Genomic DNA, 18,319 nt, shown 5'->3' with positions numbered 1-18,319 from the left:
GTGTTGTAATGTTATTTGCATTTCGTTCCAGCACTTCATTCCTTTACTTTGACATGCAATTCGAATTTACAGTCTGCTAATTTAGTCTTTTTCATGAGATTGAATAGGATTAGTTTATGGTGAATTTGCTTCCAGTTGCTTAGGTTAGAAGAGGATCGTTATAATTTATTGGAGCTCCAGAAAAAGGTTGTTAAAGATCACTGCCATCTCTGCTTAGGGATTGGGGTGCAGTCCATATCAACCACCAAAAAGAAACGCAGTTCTTCTCACGTTCATGCAAGCTGCAACAGTTACTTTGGTCGTAGATCTATCCATGCACTTTGGTCTTGATCGTTACTTCTCCATTCCACTTCCATGCACGAGTTTCTTTCACAAATTGCATTGTTGTTCATTGGTTCAAAATAGCACAGTTAACATAGGTTAAAGAGTTCTCGTTTTTGGTGACATTCATAGACAATTTGTTTCATCTACACTGCTCCACACCATTCCATTACCTTCCTCGTCTTTTCAACCACACCTGAAGCCACTCAACCGACCTTTTCTCAGCTCGTTTACCTTCCAGCTCTCCCATTATTCACATAGCTCCATTTACTTAACCTTCCGTTGATCCCATCCTTCCAGCCATCAACCCACTGCATGCACTCTTCCTCCATCTGACTTCTCCGCTCCTGAGCCATCACTAGTTCCATCTCCATCTCACCTATCCTCCCACACCGCTCCAACACTTCACCATCTCCCAAAACTTCCACGGTCGAACATCCTGTAGAATTGCACAGACTTCTTGTAGAAATCCCTGAGTTTCCTGTAGGATCCCCTGCAGACATCCTGTAGAAGCCTGCAAACTCGGTTTCTGAGCATCCGAACGTGGTAGACTTCTGTGGACTGATGCTAGAGACCCTCTGGGACCTCCCCTAGCCATCCTGACCTTGCCCATGCTTTTCTTCCATGCAAACCGCTCCTGCACAACCAAACCCTAATCAAAAGCATCATCACAATAAATCCAACCACTTAATGAAAAAAAATACAAAAACATGTCTTTTCAGATGAAAGTAGCTTAGATGCATGTATTTCAGCTCACTACAAGTAATGGCATTATTGGTAGTAGTTTCATTCACATTTTTGCATTGTAAGGGCCTAGCTAGTCAAATTAGGGTTTACTAGGGTTTTCATGCTTTGTTGGCTTTCAGTTTCTTTCTGCAAATAGACTAGTCTCCTTTGAGTTAGCTTTCGTCCATCATTCATAAAGCTTCTTCTGTGAGCATATAGAAGTTGGCTTGAGCCCTAGCGGACTTGTGCCAGCTGACCAAGTGACAACTGCGACAAGAGCTAGTACTTGTGCATACAGCACCGTCGCTTCCAAGTTTGTACAAACTACCGGGTTGATAAAATTGGAGATAGGAAGCTCCAGGAGTTGTAGCATTATTGCTACAATACTGGAGCCCACCACCTACAACGGCACTTCCTCCGGTATATGTAGTTCAGGGACTGTTTGGCAGGCTTTTTCCACCGCAGCTGCAAGTTGGGCATTCTACGGTTGAATTTTCTTCTATTCCTCCATCGCCTCTGACTTATTAGCAAACATTTTTTCATTGTTCACTCTATACTCACTGATGAGGCCGAGCATGCGCTACTCTCGAGCTCTAAATTCTGATATCACCCCTGCCTGCAGCGCGTGTAGGTACTCATTGGAGAGCGCAGCCAGGTTTAAGTTGATGTTATTCAAAGAACTCACTATGGACTTGTCAGTAGCTATCTCTACAGTCAAGGATCCATCTAGTAGTGTGACTGCCTGTAGATTTAGCGGTCGAACCATCTCTACTGCCTGAGTGGTCCCTGGTGCCAAACTTGTTGATGCAACACTCATCTTCCCTAGGCCTACCTCGATTCTAATCATCTGTATACATAGCTCACACAGATCCTTCTAAATGGTGCTCATCACCTGTTGTTTCTGCTACTCAAAATATTGCAATAGTTTTGTCGTGGTATCCCACACCTTATTGCCTATCTCATCCAGGTCATCGTATGTCAAAGTAGTATGATCCAACGACGGCTTAGTCACTTTCGATTTCTTTCATGACCCTTCCTTTCCTTGTTCCCTATACCGTTTGACCTAGAAAGGAGTGCTCTCCTGCTCCTCCTAACCACCATCACCCTGTTCTTACTGATCCTCCTCCTCTATTTGGGGCAAAGGAAGCTTTTCACTGTACTCAAAGCCGCACTCTTCCTGTTCAGCCTACTGCTTCACAGTGTGCTTCTCTTCCACCCGGGCCTTCTCCTTGGCCTCTTTTTTCCACTTCTCAGCGAACTGCTGGACCTTATGGTTGGAAACTTCCTTCTTTTTCTTCTCATGGACTTACTAGTACATGTGGCCAAAATGAATGGAGAGTGCCACTCTGTCAGCCAGTGCTTGATGACTTCTGCAATAGTGTCATATGTAGCGAGGTAAGGTAGGTCAAACCATTATTGTTGTGGATCCTTCTGCGCCTGGATGTATGCGTGGTGGAAGTCGGCTTTAAACTCTGCATACCCTGACAGCTGCTCAAACACGGTTGGAGACAATCGTGGCTTCTAGTTGATGGCCATGCGAATGCTTGCCTCCATCAATACCCAGAATATTCTGGTCTCTGTGACATGTGCGACATCCTTTGTTGCTCAGAGGGAGGCAAAGTGTGCAGCCTTCGGCAAATCCTTTTCCACAAGAGGAAACTAACTATCCTCCGGCAGATCCCAAGCGACGAGCACAATGGAGAGCAACAACCATGAATAGTGGAATGTTTTACTCTTGTCATGTGCCTCTCAACAGTTCACTAGGAAATCGCTACAAAGGTAGCATGCCCAGTTGATTTGTACACCCTCTGCACACTAGGAAACCAAAGAAATCAGTGGCACCAGAACCTCGTCCGCGCAACATTTCCTCATAACTTTTCCTACAAAGATCTTTGTGGCAACCTTCACCACGGGGTCAGTGATTGAGGTTATATAGTACCGACGTGGATTCTTCTCAAGCGTTAATTTATCCTTCATTTTCGTTGTGAGGTCATGCTCTCTCGTCTTTCCGCAAAACTCCTTGGCCGAATTCAACCTTGAGTGCAACAACAGCATGATCTGATGGATCAGCATATCAGTGATGGGGATTGATGCGCTCAACCAAAAACAGCTGTCATGCACCAGGGTAAGCAATTGCTTGATCATAATCAGATTGATGTTGGAGTGGTGGTAGTGGGGCACCCATAACAAGTTCAATAACCCCAACTCATTCACTCCGTGAATCCACTCCACCAGCTCCAGCACGGTGACACCTGATTCTTTATAGAATGCCATTTTCATGTAATTTTCTATTTCCAAGTGGGGAAACCTCTCGAGGTCCACCAGATCTGAGTCTTCTAGCTTGAAATGGGAAATCTGCACCAAGCACAGACCTTCAAAAGTGATGTTCTCCAGTAGCAGGAGTGTATTAAGGAAGAATTTTCCTGCATATGGGTCCTTTGGGACCTTCACTTTCCCCTTGCGCGAAGGGATCCAATCCAGAAACTTGGATATTGGATCCACCCCCTCAGTGTCTATATCCTTCACACCCTCTTCAGCCTCCAATTCCACCACTTTCCCCTTCTCTTTCGTGCTCGGTTTGTCTTTCTTCTAAGCCTGGGTGGTTGCATGCTTCCTTGGTGACTTGCGCACTAGCATGGGCTTCTTCTGCTTGTCCCTCTTAGGTTTGGGGAATTCCCTCACCGGTGTCAGCTTCGGCCTAGGTGACCTCGGTGTTGTGGGCACTGCAGATGGAGTCTCCATGCTCATCACCTCTAGAGCAGCTCCTTTAGAGACGACAAGCCCTCGAGTACTAGCAATCTCTCCTTGTCCAGACATCCTACTGAAAATAAACCGTTGGGTTTCCTCAGGCAACTTGTCAAATATAGAACTAGTGACCAAATGAGTGTAAACTTAAGGATTCATAAACAATCAACAGCTGAACACTAAAATTATAAGAATGAAAAGTGTTTTTCGCTAGATGGCCATGCATAATTTATAGGAAAATTCAAATTCAAATTCAACTGTTCCCCCAAAAAGCCATCCATAAATGCTGAATTGGCGGTAGATTTCCAAAAATTTCACTCTTAAATTATACCTTAAATGCCTTAGCTACCCCCCCCCCGCTGCTCTTAATCATCTTTTGGCAGTCAAAATCATGAACAGTGACTATAACGGTTACTTTCTAGCTGTGTTGTGCGGTCTCTCCCCCTATAACACAGCTCCCTTCGCGCTTCTTCTGGTACTCTGACAACATTCGTTTTCACGTAGACCCCCTGTCACTTACTTATATCAACCAAGAAGTGTAGTTTATAGTCCCGTGCCTCCTTGCATTTGCCTAGAGTGCTAAGACTGTGTTATCGTCATGTAGTTATTGGGTCAGATCGTTGGTGTATGGCTTCAATCAGCCTCCATTTACCCTTCCTGGAAATGGATCTCCATTCAACTTCATGAGTTAAACTGCTCCACCATCTATAATCTCTTTGATAACATATGGCCCCAACCAGTGCATCTGAAACTTTCTTGGAAACTTATCAAACTTATTGTCATATAAATAAACCAAATCATTTACCTTGAAGGTGCGCATTTTGATGTGTCAAACGTGCCAAGATTTTTCCTGTCCCTTCTGAACCTGCTAATGGAATCCAGACAAAAACATATCTTCCTTGAGCTCTGTTAGCTGAGCAAGCCTTTCTTCTAAGACTCCGCGGTCCACCATCCCTGTTGACACCAAATCATAGAGATTGGGTGAACAACTATAATTAGTGTAAATAAATAATAGGGAAGATGGAGAGTGACCAGGAGATGAACTGAACAGTCACTCCCTATTGTATATAATAATGAACAACCTGAATGAATAATATGAATTGATTTGAGGATTTACCTCCTGGTCTAACATGGTATCAGAGCTAGCTCCATTTTTGTAACTCCCTTCTATCATTTTTCAGAAATTTGTCCTACATTTCCTGCCATTTTCCTCTGTCCCTCTACCTCCATGCAAGATTGAACACTACCAAGAGTAATAATTTGTGAAGGAAATGAAGCATTTTGAAGCATTTTTCATAAGCTGCTCTGGTGGTTTGTAGTCTGCGCTGAAGGATGCAATTGGTATGCACTAATTCACTCTTGTAATGCATTAAACACTGCATTGAACTCCCGAGTCCTGTGTATGGTATTGAATTGTGGAAGTCGTGTGATTAAGGGAGTGTAGCATAAGCATATACTTCGTGTTCATGTGATATGCTAATAGTGACCATCGATAGTCCATGCATGGTAGGTCATCGTGTATGAGGGAAGCGGTGTGAACAATCTCCAACACACAAGCTATTGGCAGAGCCTGCTCTTTGGACCCTCCCACCGCCTCGCACGCCACAATGCACATCATCGGTGGACCTCTCATTGCCTCCTTTCCCACCAGGCTACCATAGCTCGGTCCATGTCACTGCTCCCATACAACTGCACTTCAATGCGGAGGTTATATACATTAATGATGTTTGGTTATATTACATTGAATGTTTCAATGTTGTCCTTCCTTCATTACCATGATTAACACAATTGGTAGAGATAGTATAATGTTTTCCAGCTTTCGTTGTCTCTCTTCATATACAAGTCTCATAGAACACCGATATACATTATATTGTTTCATAAATTCATTGTCTTTGAATTACAGTATAACGTTGTCTCTGCTTCAAACTGGTGGCCTATGTTGGTATTGTTTCAACTGCATTTCCCTTCACCAAATACCACCTTCCCCACATAATACCTCTATCTCCATATAACAGAATCATATTTTTTTTAGGAGTAAAATTTTGCAGCAGAAGTATTTTTTCCCCATAGTACACAGATTTTACAATGTATTCAATCATATATATTGTGGGAGTAGTTCTCACTGGCAAGGAGAACTATCTTGAGTGGTACCGAAAGATAAGACACACCCTCATTTTCAATGAATTATGGAAAGGAGTGTGTGTTGGAGACGGAGACAAAGAGCCAGAATACCCTATCTCAGACAAGGAGTTCGCCATTTGGGAAAATAAGAACAACAAGGTCTATGCATCGATTTCAACATCAGTAAATGAAGAGGTGAGTCACCATATTTCGCCATTTTCAAATGCTTTGAAAGCCTTACAAAAATTGAAGGAACTCTATGACTCACACTCTGCACTTGAAGTTGTTCAACTGATGATTAAACTCTTCACCCTTGAATTACAAAATAATGATCCTCTTTCTCTTGCATTAGAAGTAAAATTTGTAATGCATGACATCAAAGTCACTAATGTTGAACTGGATATTCCTTTGGTATCTTTTCTCAAGGCACTTTATCCCACTTAAATTATCTTGAGTTATTGCAAGAAAATGGAAACCTCAAAGATATTACCATTGACTCCCTTGTGAAAAAATTTGCTGAAAGAGAGAAAGCTTTTGGCAAGAAGACAACTCCTAAATCTTCTGAAGAGGCTGTGTGCCTTGCTCATAGAGAAAATAATCTTGCTCAAGATTCTTCCATATGAAGAGGTGGTCAAAGAGGAAGAGGAAGAAATTTTAGAGGCAGGGGGGGAAGACACTCTCAAGGAGAAAATTTAGATTTACACTGCATATGCTGCAAAAGAGATGCATCACATGATGCATCCACATGCAGGTTACCTTGGGACAGAATTGAGCAGGAAAGAAACCAACCCAAAGGTACAACTAAAGACAAAGACAAAGGTAAAGCACCTGAATCCGCTCACTATGTTGTGGCACACTATAATATTGGAGTAAATGAAGACTTATTTAATGCTTCACTTGCTTCTTGGAAAAATGATTGGTTGCTTGATTCAGGAGCAACTTGCCACATGACTTTTAGAAGAGATTTTTTTGCAGAATTTACTGAAAATGTTGATGGAGCAGTATACTTTGCAGACAAATCAAAATTCAAGCCATCAACGCTTGGCACAATTAGGCTTAAATCGCCTGGTCTTCCAGACTTTCTTCTGCATCATGTTCTATATCTCCCATAGCTGAGGAGAAAATTGTTGTCCTTGGTCCACATCCGCCAGTAAGGACACTCCATTCATATGTTTGATGGCAATCTTGAGGTGAGAAAAGCATCAGACCACTCACTTTTCATGACGCGGATAGAAGAAGAAAGGCTTCTCAAGCTGGAGGGTACCTCTGCTCATGCACAAAATTTCTCATACAATTCTCATTATGAAGGTACATTTCCATCAAGTTTATTATGGCATGCTAGATTTGGACACTTGAACTATGATAACCTCTGCTTGTTGAAGAAAAATGGTGTTACTGGTTTGCCTACAATTCCTAGGAAACTTAAGCAATGTGATGCTTGCATTCTAGGAAAGCATAGCAAACAGACTTTTCATGATTCACATTCAAGAGCACATAGAAAAGTTGAACTCATTCATTTAGATTTATGTGGTCCAATGCATGTTCCTTCTACATATGGAAATAAATATATGATGATATTTATTGATTACTACCCCAAAATGTGTTGGGTTTATTTATTGAAGAACAAATCTGATGCTTTTCAAACATTCAAGAACTTTCATACATGGATTGAAAATGATGCACAATCTCATATTGGCTCTATTCGCACTAATAATGGAAAAGAATATACTTCAAATGAATTTGAAAATTATCTTCGCCAACATGGGATCAAACATCAAACAACCGTGCCTTATAATCCCCAATAGAACGAAGTAGCTATAAGAATGAATAGGGCAATCTTAAATATGGTACGCTCCATGATGTTTTTCAAAAATGTAAAATTGATTTTTTGGGCTGATGCAGTTCTATGTGTTGTATATGTAAAGAATAGATGTCCATATAATGCTATTAGAAACAAGACTCCTTATGAAATGTGTTATGGGCACATTCCTTCGTTAAAGCATCTCAGGGTCTTTGGTTCCACATGTTATGCCTTGATACCAAAGGTACATAGAAACAAACTTGGTGCAAGAAGTCGTAAGTGTATCTTCCTGGGGTATTCAAACACCTCCAAAGCATACCGTCTCTATGATGAAGTCAATAAAAAGTTTGTTGTATCTAGAGATGTAATCTTTCTTGAATCATCCAAAACTGACAATGTTATTTAGCGGCAACTTGATCGCTTGGATAGATTCGCAAATGAAAAATAATTTCAAGAATTTGATATTCAGATTCCACATCTGGAAGGGGGTATTCCTATACTAGATCAACCTGTGGAATCTTCTTCTGAAGCACTCTCTCCCCCACATGAAACTCCAACAACAGATGATACTTTGAGTGATGTGATTGACAGAATTGGGAGACTCAATCTTGATTCAGTCCCAACTCAATCAACGGAGCAGCCTAAACCATTTGAGAAAGGCCCCCCAAAGTGGCTGACAAAGACACTTGAAAGTGTTCATCCTGATGATGTTGGAAAGACAGGAACTAGAAATTCAAACCAGCAAAATGGAGGTGATGTAGATGAATCTGATTCACCTATTAATATGGATGTTTCATATGATTGTGAATTGAATTTGTCTATAGATTTTGAACCAACTTCCTTCAAAGAAGTTGCTTCTCATGATGAATGGAAAGAAGCTATGCAAAAGGAGTATGATGCCTTGATAAAGAATGGAACCTAGAAGCTAGTTGATCCCCCATTGGGAACCAAACCAATTGGCTTCAAGTGGGTCTACAAGAACAAGTATAAAGTTGATGGCTCACTTGACAAGCACAAAGCCAGGCTTGTGGAAAAAGGTTTTGCATAGAATGTGTTATCACAAAATCCAGCACTGAAGGCTGCCAATCAGCAAGATTCTGTGTAACTATTTCAAACTAGGCTTTGGACTAAGGCTTAGCCTCCTTAGTCTGAGAGGGCTCTCTCATAGATTATTGATATTGAACAAGATGGCTAACTCTTACAAGACACATGAAAAATGTACTGGCTGGACAGAATTGCTTCCCATTGGGCTTATGGAGTCTCTCATATCTCAGCAAACAAAAACACTATCTTTTCATAGAAATCAGGGCACTTTACATCTATATGTTCAAACATAACTTTGAAACCACAGTTTGTCAAGGCATACAGGAAGTCAGAGCATGATTCATGAGTTCTGAGTGATTATGCATTAACCAAACTGTAAAAGAACCTTAAAGAAAGAATACCATCACACATTTGAACAAAAAGATCCATTGTGAATCCTGAGAAGAAAACACAGTCATTTGCATTACTGAAACTTGTTTAGACATAAACCAAAAACAGACTTCTCAAAAACATCCAACCCCCATTTATTTCTGTTTCAGCTATTTATAAAGTTCTTCTACCTGACTCCGATTCATCTGAGGGGAACTCGAAGTCCTTTTCTCATGACACCTATTCACCTTTAAACTAACTAATAAAAGCCACTTACTACTAATTGACAGCTCTAGAAACCTAAAACAAATAAGATTCTAATTCTACATCATGCTGGACATAGCATTTATTACAATTAAGATTCATTTTCTGCCAAGTGGATTACTACAGCGGTAGCTTTGATGGCTTTAATTACCATGAACTTCATTCTTTGACATCTGCTCTCTTTTTGGCGGTGGCTGTGATGAATTTTTTAATGCTCCATGTTTGTCTTCAATGACACATCTTTTCTATTACCCTGGAACATAGGCCCCTGTTTGTCGGACTTTGATGTGCTTCACAATATTCGAATCCAAAGAAGCATAATTAATAAATTTTGATTACTCAAAATAGAACAGGCTGCCACGTCTTTGATGTGCTGGCCATTTTTTCATGCGTGAAGACAACATCTTTCAGAAAGATTTGATGATTTGTCAATCATAATTGATTGGCTGAACTGAAACATGCAGCTACAGCAGTTTCGTAGCGCACTACGAAACTGCTGTGTAATTGCATCATACACAGTCTCATCACTTCTCTGCATTCCTGCTACCTTCTCCCCATATTTCTCTTTCAGCTGATTGTTCACATTTTCCTCAACAAATGAATAACAACTTGCAAGTAATCCTGTTCAACTGCCAGACTTCAATGTCAATACCTTTCCTATAAAACTCAAACAGCATGCCCAGATTTCTCTGCAAGCCCTGCCAACCTGGAACCTTTCACTGCAAAACACCTTTTCTTACAGCCACTTCAATAGATTCTAAAACACGAAGAACACAACTTTGACAGATGTTCAATTAGATCAATGAATCATCCACCTCAAATGATTGTGAAGTATCCTCATGGACCATTCGAGTATGCATAAAACCCAATTTAATGAACAAATGGCCAATACAGTTAACAACAGCATGAAAATGGAAACTCCAGATTGCTTGCCACAAAGGTAACCACCAAATATGTGGTGTTTACAACTCAACCATAAGTAATTCAAGTTCTTTAACCATTTCTTGCAAGAAGTAATCTGTTTTCTGGAGATACTTTGGCTGGAACTTTCTTTTATGTAATGATGATTTCCTCCTCTGTTGGTATCTTCAGATACATATTTGTTATGGTTTTGTTCACTAAGACAGCATCGGAGGGTCAAATCTGTCGCTGATCCACAAAGATGTTTCCCCACTGCAGCACCTCTGTCTGTTGTTTATCAGATGACAATAAAAATTTATCTGCTCCAAGAATGCTCAATGCTTCATCCCTCTTTGATGCAGATGTGCTCAAAATTGTTACATTCAATCCAAAAGCCTTTCCAAATTTTACTGCTATATGACCAATACCTCCTAGCCCAATTACTCCAAGAGACTTGCCTGTATGATTCATGTGATGACGAATCATAGGGCTGCAAACAGTAATTCCTGCACAGAGCAAAGGTGCAGTTGAAGCCAGTGGTAGATTGTCTGGTATCTTAAAGCAGTACCTTTGGTGAATAACAATATGACTAGAATATCCTCCTTTCGTCACTGTGCCATCTACATCGATACCATTAAAGGTGAAAATAGACCCTTTTGCACAATTGACTTCCATTCTTTCATTACAATATTCACACCGCTTACAGGAGTTGACATATGTACCCACTCCAACATGATCGCCAACCTTAAAATGGACTACATTGATGCCAACTTCTTTCACAATTCCAACAATTTCATGCCCTGGCACCAATGGATACTTTGAATCACCATGTTCATTCCGGGTCCATACAACATCGACGTAACAAACTCCACAATGAGTTATCTTTAATGAGATATCATCAAGGCCTGGGACTCTTCGGTTAAATTGGTAAGGTGACAAAACACCTGATGGATCTCGAGCTTCCCACCCTGAACAGTTCTCCTTGCTGTCTTCTTTAGTATTCATGGTATACCTGCCGAGTTTGAGCTAGAGAACCTCAAAGCTCACAATGTAAATCCATGCTTATTTGGCAACCATAGTTGCATCATAGCTTGGGAAATTCACACTGCTTTCTTGAGAATTTTCTTATCATTTTGTCTTTGTACTACTCTCGGAGTTTGCAGATCCCTGTTGCACCTTTCACTTTATGGACTATCCGATAAGCTGCTCTTAGCTCGATGTTTGCAGATCTGACAGGGTCGATCCAATACCCTGTTAAAGTTATAAATAAATGACATTAAATTAAATTTTAACGTCCACCAGACTTGGATGGGACGGATCGACTGGGCATGAAATCCTCGCCTCCACCGAAGCAGACTTGTGATTCCGGTGTCTAAGACCTCAGGTGAACTGAGAATTGCCTCCTCCTCCATTTCATTAGGAAAAGGGATACCCACCACCCATTGTAAGTAAAGATAATCTGCGGAGAAGAGACGAACCCGAGTTGGTAACATAAGGCAAGACAGTACACCCTGCTACAATTTGGTTGTGAGGTTCTGTTGAACTTGGAAGCCCCGACAATTCCAAAGCAATGAAATACGTGAGAGGATAAAATTGTGACAATAATTATAATGAATGTGTATGGTGGTTTGGGAATAACTTGTGCCATTCTTCGCACCGCATCCCAATTCCATCCTCCGCCTTTTAGCACCTGGAACTGTTTCTAACACACGTGTTGTTTTACTGCCCCATGCATTTGGCAAACCATTCGCCACAGATCCTCATTTTTTTAACTGATAAAGACGCTTGCAAGCTGATCCAGCACTGTGACACGTTGAGTCAGATATTCCCACAGAATCCATAGGAGACAGAGGTGATATTCGCACGAATCCCCCATTTCGTAGCGCAGTTAGTGCAAACTCAGTGTTTTTCGCTACGAATTCACCTAAATAGGTTGCGCTGCGAAACTGCTAAAGGATTTATGCGCTGCGAAAACACTTTGTCCTTAAGCTAGTCTGAGCAATTTTGGCAGCAGAATTTTCAGTGATAACAGAATGAAGGGGTCAATTATGAGGAGAATTTTGTCCCAATAGAAAAATGGGATACCATCCAGACACTCTTTGCCCTAGCAGCTCAGAATGGTTGGAAAGTCCATCAAATGGACGTAAAAACTGATTTCTTGAATGGAGATTTAAAAGAGAATGCTTTTATGTCCCAGCCTAAAGGATTTTCTATGAAAGGACATGAACATAAAGTATGCAAACTTGTGAAATCCTTGTATGGCCTCAAACAAGCACCACAAGCCTGGTATGGAAAACTAACTGAGCATCTTTTGAAACTCAATTTCAAACATTATGATCTTGATGATGCAACTTTGTTTGTCAAGAAGGTGTTAGGTAAACTTGACTCAGGATAGAGTCAAAGTTGACCAGGTTAAACAGTGATGGTTTAGGGGCACATGGTATTGTGCACCCATGGTATTCTGCCTCTGGTATTATATGTAATGGAGCTTATAAAAGGTTGGAAGGACTTCATTGTAATGCAAGACCTGGAGGTGAGAGGTGAAGGCTCACTTGGTCAAATTGGCCAGGGTTTTGGCCAATGCTAATGAGATCTTATTAGGTTGGGTTTTTCCAAGAATTTGGGGTTTTCCCGGATAAACATTTGTGTTTATGTGTTTATGGTTGTTGCTGGTTATTCTTATATTTGTTTTTCTCAGTAATTCTTCGTAATTAATTTGTGTTCTCATTTAAATTTCTTAACAACTGGTATCAAAGCTATATATTGGTTTCAAAGGGATTCTTTGATGCCAGGGGTTTATAGTGCCTGATGAGATCAATGTAGCCTTTTTTACAGATCTGGGTCTAGAAAATAATGGTGGAACAAGCGTACGTGGAAGAACCTCGAGGAGAATGTGCGGAAGATAGTGTCGTAACTGCCAGGGGTCGCAGTGCATTTGCGATATTTACCGGTTTGGAACATGCTGACAAATTGTTCGGTATTCATGCGGCTATTTAAAGAAGGTCAGCAGAAGAAAATTGTTCATGTGGCTTTGAAAATTGTTCGCTTTCTGCTACGTGAGGCCACTGGCGCTGGAATCTAAGAGGTTCTCGTCGAGCTCGCAGTTGGTTGGGCTCGCAGTTGGAGCGGTTTGATAGAAGTTTTTGAGAAAATCAAATTGAGAAAAAAAACAAAAAAAAAATTAGTGAAGTCAAAATTATTGCATGTAAATGGGCATATTACTGTAAGACTTGGTAAGGCATGTGTACCCCTCGATGATCACCGGTAAATTCTGGGTTAGACCTAGGTGATAGGGGGGATGTCAGGTTAATAATACCTTGGGTAAGAACTTTGAGGGGGGTAAGAGCTAGAGTGAGTGGGATTTCCTCACTTCGCATGTTTGGCTGGAGTTAGTCAAGGAACCCCAAGTCAAGTTTAACGGGTGAATATTGTTAGGTAAACTTGACTCAAGAAAGAGTCAAAGTTGACCAGGTTAAACAGTGATGGTTTTGGGGCACATGGTATTGTGCACCCATGGTATTTTGCCTATGGTATTATATGTAATGGAGCTTATAAAAGGATAGAGGGACTTCATTGTAATATAAGACCTGGAGGTGAGCAGTGAAGGCTCACTTGGTCGGATTTCCCAACGTTTTGGCCAATGCTAATGAGATCTTATTAGGTTGGGTTTTTCCCCAAATTTGGGGTTTTCCCAGATAAACATTTGTGTTTATGTGTTTATGGTTGTTGCTCGTTATTTTTATATTTTTTTCTCTCAGTAATTCTTCGTAATTAATTTGTGTTCTCGGGTAAATTTCTTAACAGAAGGTTGGAAAAATAGTTGTATATCTTGTGGTATATGTAGATGATCTTTTGATGACAGGGAAAAACGAAAGCTACATTGCATCCATAAAGAAGGAATTGAGGAAATGTTTTGAAATGACTAATTTGGGCTATGTTCATTACTATCTTGGTATTGAAGTAACTCAACGTCCAAAGTCCATATTCCTTTCTCAAAAGAAGTACATTGGAGATCTATTGAACAGGTTTTGCATGACTGAATGCAGTCCTCTGACTACTCGAATGGAACAAAACTTAAAGCTCACATCTATTGAAGGAAAATAATTTGAGGATGCAACAAAGTATAGACAACTTGTAGGAAGTCTCAACTACCTAACTACTACCATACTAGACATTTTGTTTGTTGTTGGAATCCTCTCTAGTTTTATGAAAAAGCCTTGTGAGGGACATTGGTCTGCTGCAAAAAGAGTTCTAAAGTACTTGAAGGGAACTCAAGACTTTGGAATCAAGTATACACAGGTGGGCGACTTCAGCTTGATTGGATACTCTGATTCAGACTTCGATGGAGACAAAGAAACTGGGGTATCTACTTCATGTTATGCTATGAGTCTTGGATCAGGAGCTATCTCCTGGATTTCACGCAAACAATCAATTCCAGTAGATTCCACAAGAGAGGCAAAATATGTGGCAGCAGTTAAGGCAACAAAAGAAATTGTGTGGCTCAGGAAAATTCTTGAAGATTTGTTGGTAAAACAAGTACAATCGACTCCACTCATGATTGACAATACCTCGACAATAAAGTTGGCCAAGAACCCAATGATCGATTGAAGCACATCAATACTAAATATCATCTCATTCAATATCATGTTGAGGCTAAACCAATCCATCTCTGCCATTGTTCCACTAATGAGAAAATTGCAGACATCTTCACCAAAGCGCTTAGAAGAGAAAATCTTGAAAGATTCAGAACAAAGCTTGGACTCACCAACATCCCTTCAGATTAAGGGGGGAATGTTGACACCTAATCATAATGATTGGGTGAACAACTGTAATTAGTGTAAATAAATAATAAGGAAGATGGAGACTCACCGGGAGATGAACTGAACAGTCACTCCCTATTGTATATAATAATGAACAACTTGAATGAATAATATGAATTGATTTGAGGAGTTACCTCCTGGTCTGACAATCCCTATGAAATTCGTTATGTGTAGACTAGGTACAATGTATTCCATAGGCATTACATCTTCTACACCATAGACCGACCGAAAAGGTGTCTAACCATTAATATTTTTACAAGTAGTTATGTAGGCCCATAACACTGCTGGTACACACACGTCCCAATCATTCCACTGCATATTGCAAACCTTCATTAGTGCATTCTCCAATATCTTATTAAAAGCCTAAGCTATTCCATTGGCCTGAGGATGGTATGGCATACTCCTGTACTAGTAAACCTGGAACTCCTCTATCAACGTGTTGATCGTTTCATTGAGAAAATACGTACCACGATCGCTCATCAATACCTTCAAGCAACCCAACCTAGTCAACACATATTCAAATAAGAATTTCATTGACGTTTCCCCTTGTACAGTCCTTCACAGACTGTTCCTCACCTATCGAGTCAAATATTTGGTCGCTGTGATGATATATCGCGCACCTGTTTACTTTCCTAGAGGCTGAATCGGTCCCACAAAATAAATTTCCCACTTCTCAAATGGCTACAATGACACCTACGGATTCAAAGGCAGCTCATTCCTTTGTGATGGCATGCCCGCCCCTGACATGCATTGCATGCCCTACAATATGATTTAGAATCCTTATGTAGCATCAGCCACCACAACTCGATGCGCAAAATCTTTTGTGTTGTTGCTTTTCCTGCATAATTCCCTCTTGTAGCTCCTCCATGAGATTCAACAAGGATATTGTTTCTTTCAAAGTCAGGCACATAGCGTCGAAGTATTTCATCCGATCCCATTTTATGTAAATGGCCTACAATTACAAAAGCGTTTGTCACGCACCACCAATTCTTTCTTTTGTTGAATGGTGTATCCCTCTGGAGTCATCCCTTTGGTAAAAAAGTGGATAATGTCTGCAAAGTGATTATCCGCTATTGCGAAGAGCTACGCATTAGTCTACCCTTTCTCCAAATTGGTAGGCTCCTCTCCTGTTTCAATGCACGACAGATGGTCTGGCCCTGCGTTCAACCTTCCTAGCTTCACAATCACATCAAAATCATACTCCTAAAACAACAACAACCATCTGCATCTTCCCCCCCAACACAGGCTTATTGACTAAATATTTCAATGCAGAATGGTTCGTGTACATCTTAAAATGTCTGCCTAACAAGTAATGTCTAAACTTCTAGAGCGCATACACCATAGCCAAGCCTTCGCTTTCTATCATTGAATAATTCTTTTCAGCCTTAGATAGCTTCCTGCTCGCAAATGCTATAGGGTTATCCAGCTCTCCTTCACCATCCCGTGTCAGCACTACTCATAGCACAATACATGAGGCATCTACATGGACATGGAACTCCTTCCAGTTCTGGAAGACGAGGATCAGTGCGGAGATCATTTTCTCTTTTAGTACATCAAAGTTGCACATACATTCTTCGTCCCAACAGAATGTAGCATTCTTCTTCAGTATCTTTTCCATAGGCGTGGTAATCTGAGCATAACTTTTGATGAACTTCTGATAATATCTAGTATGGCCCAGTGTGGTGCGCATCTATTTAACACTCCTTGGGGATTCCAAATTTATTATTACCACGATGTTAGGAAGGTCCACCATAAGTCCTTGCCTTCATACCACATGACCCAACAAGATCCCAAAAGGGACGCAGAGCAATCATTTGTTTAGGTTAAGCATAATCTGCTACCTTTGGCATGTATCCAACATTAAGCACAGACTTTCTACATGGTGCTTAACTAGCCCAAACACTATCTAGTCATCAAAATAGACTTCCAAGAACTTGTGAATGAACTCTTTAAACACCATGATGACCATGTGTGAGAAGATCGTCGACACATTCTTAAGTACAAAAGGCATCACTTATACTAGAAACATCCCCACTCTGTCACGAAGGTGGTCTTACTCCTGTCTTCTGGCACGATCTTTATTTGATGATATCCAGAGAACCCATCAGTGAATGAATAGGCCTCCTTCCTGCCAACATTATCCAACACTTCATCTATGAACATAGTTGGAAAAGTATCATGAACACAAGCATCGTTAAGCTTCCTAAGATCTACGCAATCCTTATTTCATCCTTCTGCTTCTTTTCCTAAACTACCATTGGACTCACCCAATCATATTCCTCTAATGGTTCAATAATACTTGCTGCAAGCATCTTGTGCAACTAAAAGTGGACCTTTTCCTTGCATTTGGGATTAAGGTGATATGGCCTCTACTTAACAGGCTTCACATCTAGTTTCAAAGTTATTTTCATCACTCCCAAGTTTCCTATGATGCATTTCAAGTCTGAAAATTTTGTATGAAATAAATCCTGATATTCACGGAGCAACTCAGTGACTTTATCGACTATAGCATCATCCCAGTAATCCCCAAACTTCGGTTCTACTTCTGTACAAATGTCTACCTACTTAGTTTTCAGTGGTGCGGTGATGTCAAGATTCTCTATCTGCAGTCCCTGTGCTTCGCGGTGGCCTTCTACTTCAAGGATGGTAATATTCTTTGGATCCTCATCCTCTCCTTCAGCAGTCATATTATAGAATTCTAGCGCATGGCACATCTAGGTGCTCCAATCCAGTTGAATCAATTCCAAGGGATCCTGTAAAATTCTAAAGATTGTTGCCTTAACCTCCTACAGTACTTCATCAATACGTCCTCACGAACCCCTATCTTAAGATATCCCATTCCACAGTGTTGTGGCAGAGCTCTATTTCCAAATACTAGTTCATAGGGATGATGTCCAAAGTGTGACAGAAAATATGCACCCACTCTAGCTATGGCTCTATTCCATAAACCTTACTCCACTTTGCCAAATGATTGTGTGGATCATTTCTCCCATCATACTTCTCAGTCAACCGTAACTTGGAGTGACCAAATCGCATCCTCGTCATCTTCCTATAGTTGCGCCATTCTTCAAAATTGTCTTTATGCGTAGCCCACCACCGTGCAAGCGTAGCGCGCAGTGCCAAATCCAATGCTTGGAAGCGATGCTTCTCAGGCACTTCCCTTTCAAATTCATCTAGAAATGTATCCACATCAGTTAGACCATCATAA

At 40.7% G+C, this 18,319-nt stretch overlaps 1 pseudogene; it reads right to left on the bottom strand.

The window, feature by feature from the left end:
• Positions 1-10,528: 10,528 nt before the first annotated feature.
• LOC149167470 (putative cinnamyl alcohol dehydrogenase 1 pseudogene) lies at positions 10,529-11,296 on the bottom strand (annotated as a pseudogene).
• Positions 11,297-18,319: the final 7,023 nt, after the last annotated feature.

Source organism: Pinus tabuliformis, chromosome 5_1 (genome assembly GCF_031772625.1).
Source record: "Pinus tabuliformis cultivar Carrire ecotype Pingquan chromosome 5_1, CPIR1, whole genome shotgun sequence".
Lineage (NCBI taxonomy): Eukaryota > Viridiplantae > Streptophyta > Pinopsida > Pinales > Pinaceae > Pinus > Pinus tabuliformis.
The sequence above is the reverse complement of the archived record's forward strand: the minus strand, read 5'-3'. Positions and strand labels throughout refer to the sequence as shown.